At 40.1% G+C, this 5,033-nt stretch overlaps 1 long non-coding RNA gene across 3 annotated transcripts; it reads right to left on the reverse strand.

The window, feature by feature from the left end:
- Window positions 1-2,511: 2,511 nt before the first annotated feature.
- On the reverse strand, window positions 2,512-4,755 carry LOC148029273 (uncharacterized). Of its 3 annotated transcripts, XR_015692477.1 has the most exons (4): window positions 4,628-4,755; window positions 4,110-4,239; window positions 3,633-3,682; window positions 2,512-3,295 (listed from the first exon to the last, which is right to left on the reverse strand). It is a non-coding gene; the product is annotated as an uncharacterized LOC148029273 (long non-coding RNA). The 3 variants fall into 3 exon arrangements; XR_015692476.1 differs by lacking the exon at window positions 3,633-3,682; XR_015692475.1 differs by having other exon boundaries at window positions 3,633-4,239.
- Between the last annotated feature and the right edge of the window lie 278 nt (window positions 4,756-5,033).

A 5,033-nucleotide genomic window follows, 5' to 3' on the forward strand; every position in this document is an offset into this window, starting at 1 on the left:
CAAAGGAGGATAGCACAGGTTAGCCTAGGTCCATCGTGATTATGAAATGGATTTCTTCTACCAAAGTATATAGCAAAATGTAGCCGATTATGAAATGGTTTTGACATACTTTTCTCTTACATAAGGGTTACTATGCAATGCTTTGGAGCTACTACTCAAATTATCTCAGCTTGGCTCTATAGGTAACCTATTCAAGTGGAAAGGAGGGGGGAACTAGCAAACAAGATGCCTCCATGGCCTTGAATGTTTAGCAAATACCTATTTTTAAAAAAATGATAGTTATATACTTGCACATCATAATGCTGAGTTGTGTTACAAGATTCAATGCAAGGGAGTAGCAAGTTGATATAGCATTAAGGACAAACTAGCTACTAAGGATAGGATTGTCAAATTCAGGCAAATATCTCCTCTATGTGTCCTATGTAGAAGGAAGGATGTATTAGTCCAAGATCTCTTCTAAGAAGATTAGGAGACCCAAGTAATGTGGAGAAAACTCAAGGCAACAATGAAAGGGCTGAATTTGTTCCATATGGTGGGGTGTAAACAGATGCTATTTGGAGACCATCGCAACTTGAAGTCTTCGAGAAGGTTTGGAATGTCCTTTGTGGTCCCAATCAACCTTTATAATAGCATTTTTGTTGATGTTGACCAAATGCTTAAGCAAATAAGATGTCTAAGTCTGATGATGCCCTTACACAAGTTGTCAAGGTCTTTAAAGGGCTAAAATTCTAGATGCCCTTACCATAGAATAATATATATCGGAAGATATAAATACCCTACTAAATAATATCTTACTTTTGCAATTTTTTAAAAACATTGTTTTCCCAACGACTTTAATAATAATAATGAGATGAGAAGTTTAGGAGGGGGCAATGGCAAAGAAGATGCCTCCTTAGCCTTAAATATTTAGCGGACACCTTTTTCTTTTGATGATAGTTATATCCTTGAACGTCATAATGCCGACATGTGCTATAGGATTTGGTGCAAGGGAGTAGCGAGTTGGTATAGCATTAAGGACAAGAGCACTTGCTCTCTTCTCCTAGAAGAGATTGTAGCCTAGTTTGGGCTAAATGGAAAAGAGACTAATTTGATGTAGGAAGTGATGCACATAATTAAAAATGACTTGCTTACCTCCCCTACCATGAATAGGGGTGCATTACTTGAGAACTTGATTAATTTGTGGGATATGGCACTTTTGGCTACAAGAGGGACAACTAAGTTTAGAGACCCTAATGTTGGGTGGCTGCTCAGAGCTATGGAGGGCTAGAGGAAAGAGGACCTACATGGAAGGTTCCTAGACATGAAAGAAACACCTTAAGAAGGCATGGAAGGAAACCCCCCATCTCAAAATCAATGCACTCCTATAGAGGATAGTTGCTAACAAACTGGCTACTAAGCAGATATCTCCTCTGTGTATCCTAGGGAGGATGAATTAGTTGAGCATTTCTTCTGGGAAGGTGAAGAGACCCAAGTGTTGTGGAGAAAACTAAGGCAATAATGAAATGGTTGAATATGTGTCATGTGGTGGGGTGGAAACAAATGCTCCTTCGAGATCATTGCAACTTGTGAAGTCTCCGAGAAGGTTAAGGATAGTTGTCATGTGGTGGGGTGGAAACAAATGCTCCTTCGAGATCATTGCAACTTGTGTGAAGTCTCCGAGAAGGTTTGGACTATCCTTAAACAACTACTATGCTGAACATATGGTGTCTAAAAACTAGTATTGCCTTTAGCAATACAAGAATTTCTTTGTGGTCCCAATCAACCTTTTTAATAGCATTTTTGTTGATGTTTCATAGATGCTTAAGCAGATAAGCAAATGTCTAGTATGATGATGCCCTTAAACCAATTGTCAAGCTGGAAGATGTAAATACCTTACTAAATAATATCTCACTTTCACATTTAAAAAAAACACTATTTTTCCAATGACTTTAATAAGAATAACAATGAGATGAGGAGTTTAGGATAAACTAAGGAACTAGAAGCATTCTACATCATGTGTGTAGGTGCTATATTAAAGAAAAGACACCTATTTAAGAGGGTAGCATGACAAAACGGGCAACATAAATGGAATGTGGGATTTTAAAAAGTATGACATATCATGTATCTATTCTAAATAAAATATGATATTTCAAAGTCATTTTGCCTCAAAAAGTGAGTATATGAATCTATTCTACCTCACACAACTAGTTAAGACTTAACATATTCAAGTATATGAATAATGAGGTACCGTGAATCTTTTCTACCATTCTAAATAAAATATGATATTTCAAAGTCTATCAATCTATTCTGCCTCACAAAACTAGTTAATAGCTTCAACAAAAAAGTCCATGATACTTGTATTATTACATAATACGAGTGTGCAGGTTATAAGCCTGAATTCATTGTATTAACAATTTTAATTATATGATTCTTAATATGTTATCCATATTCAATTCAGCATAAACATGATCAATTATATGATTTCTTAAATACATAATTTAAATAAACGCATTGAAAATATAAAAACCCCAACCTAATTTAGTTCAACCACCAAAGATTCGAAAGTATACAAAAAGTTTTGTCATGCAAGAAGCATTGAAGTCGCATTGTGTAGAATTGCACCCTTGAAAACCTATATATTTGCTCGACACCTTACATTACATTTAGGCTTCACCTACGCCACCGTGCCCCAAAATTGAAGGTGTCTTCTGAAGCCCAAAATGGCCAAAATAGGCGTCAAATCGAAGCAGTGGCTCACATCACAGCATATGATGATGTGATGTCAATTGTCGATTGAGGTAGACTCCATATTGATGATACGATGTCACCTGGGGCTAAAATTTCTGAATGAAATGTCGAGTGGATCATGCAAGGTTGGCTTTCTGTCCTCATTTGCGTTGCAGAATGGATAGATTATTTACGTCGCGGCTCATGAAGAAACAATAAGCCTAATCGGGGTAGTATATACCAAGAGTGAAATGGAGAATACAAATCTGCAGTTACTGCAGTTGCAGTACCGGAAAGTGACCAGAGATCTTTTGCAACCAAAAGCTGTTCCAACATATACATCATCATACACCTTAAACAGTGGCACCAGCTATGGCGCACCAGCTATAGCGCCGCAACTGATCGTCGTGAGAACACCAAAGAACTGTATTGAGGAGAGATTATACTGCAGACAAGCTTTTATTACGCAGTTCTCGTTATGTTACGAATCGACACTAGTCGACAGACAATCAACAATATTTTCCAGCAATTAATTATTGTGCTTGTTGCCATCGCTTTTCCGCATTTCAGCATGTTCCTCAATGGATTTCTGCAATTATCACAGCGGAAGAAAAGCTTTTATTGCCCGATTTCTATGCACAGAAGTTTCTAATAGTCCAGACTCCATAGCTAGCCACATATAACCAAAATCGTTTGAATGCAGAACGAATTTGCAGCACTCAGATGCAAAATACAATCGACACAAGCAAGCTTAACAAGCAAACTTGTTTACTCTGGCCGTGAAACTTAAACATGAAGAGAATATTTGGCCATGGCGCATATTAACCAGCATCAAAATCGATTAAACCGTAGAGAGAAGCAATCAGGCATAGTAACAGTAAGATTTAGATTATTAGTATAGTGAAGTGTGAACAGCAAATGACTACCATGTTCAAGTGCTGGCTGGCTTGCTCGCACGTGCAGTTCCTTGAATTGGCTAATTTGGAGGGAGGGCCGAATTTCGAAACATTTCCATCAAGGGAAAGAAAAGAAAAGAAAAAGAAGAAAGATCAAAGATGGTGAGCTTAAAGGCTTTGAGAATTAATTATGTGCTGAAATTATTTTTCACTTCTTTTCCTGTCAAAATGCATAGTACGTGTACGATGTGTGTCTGTCTTGTTACAGTCCGCGTGTTTGCGCGCCTAGAGAGAGAGAGAGAGAGAGAGAGAGAGAGAGAGAGAGAGTGTGTGTGTGTGACAGACTACAGTATGTGTGTGCGCGCGTGCGCACGTGTTGTGCGTATGTGTGGCCCGTGGGCGTAGGACTTTCAAATAAGAAACTGCACATATCAAGTTATGCCGTTGTTATGATGGCTTGTTAATATGCAGTACAGCTAAGATAAAAGAATGTGCGGAGTTACTTGCCGTGTAGAAGGTAATGGCAGCTGCAGCGGCTATGGCGAACACAGGGACGATCCAGCGAGCCGGGTCAGTCATGCCGGTGGCGGACTTCTTCCGATCGACATGGTTTGACGCCGATTGATGAGCTTCGCACCTGCATGGTCATTTCATGCAAAACAGGAACAGCAGCATGGCGATTAGATATACGACAAATTAAATATTCGATAATCAGATCAGTGAAAGAACAGATCAAATCACAAACAAACGTAAATGGGAAACCGAGAATCAGATTGGCGGCATTGGAGAACATTAACTTGCCAGAGAAACGAGAAAATGGAACGGACGGATCAAGAACGAATTAAGGAAACGGAAAGGATCAAGAAGACATTAAGGAAACTGAGGAATTACAGCATGCGGACCGGGGTGACAGAGAAAATGGAACGGACGGATCAAGAAGGCATTAAGGAAACTGCGGAACAGCATGTGGACCGGGATGAGAGAGAGAGAGAGAGAGAGCTCAATCCATGGCCTCATAACCCTACCTCATGTCGCACACCACGCACGGTCACGAGAGGGAGAGAGAGAGAGAGAGAGGGGACGCGTTAAGAGGTCGAAGTTTGCCAAATTCGCCTTCGGACGTCGAGTGGGAAATTTGAAGAGGGCCTCGTTTCTCTTAATCGATCTCGTCTGTGTAAATATATACTAGTTGTGATCGCCCTCTGATGGCGAGATTTTTGTGTCTATCCCCACGTGTCATCTCGTGGGTGCTTCCCATCCCCGATGCTCGACGCGTGTCACCAGGCCACTGAGCATGTGGCTCGGAGTCTCGGACTCTGGGACATCTTTTGTGCTCATGTCACTGCCTTTTTTCCCCTCTTGGAGTTTTGTCTCATTTTCTTTGAAATGTGGAACTGAAACTTGACTCTTCTCCGGTGGTGTCTCCGACAG

Source organism: Lygodium microphyllum, chromosome 11 (genome assembly GCF_053477565.2).
Source record: "Lygodium microphyllum isolate KBCC chromosome 11, Lygodium_microphyllum_v1.1.10, whole genome shotgun sequence".
NCBI classification, from domain to species: domain Eukaryota; kingdom Viridiplantae; phylum Streptophyta; class Polypodiopsida; order Schizaeales; family Lygodiaceae; genus Lygodium; species Lygodium microphyllum.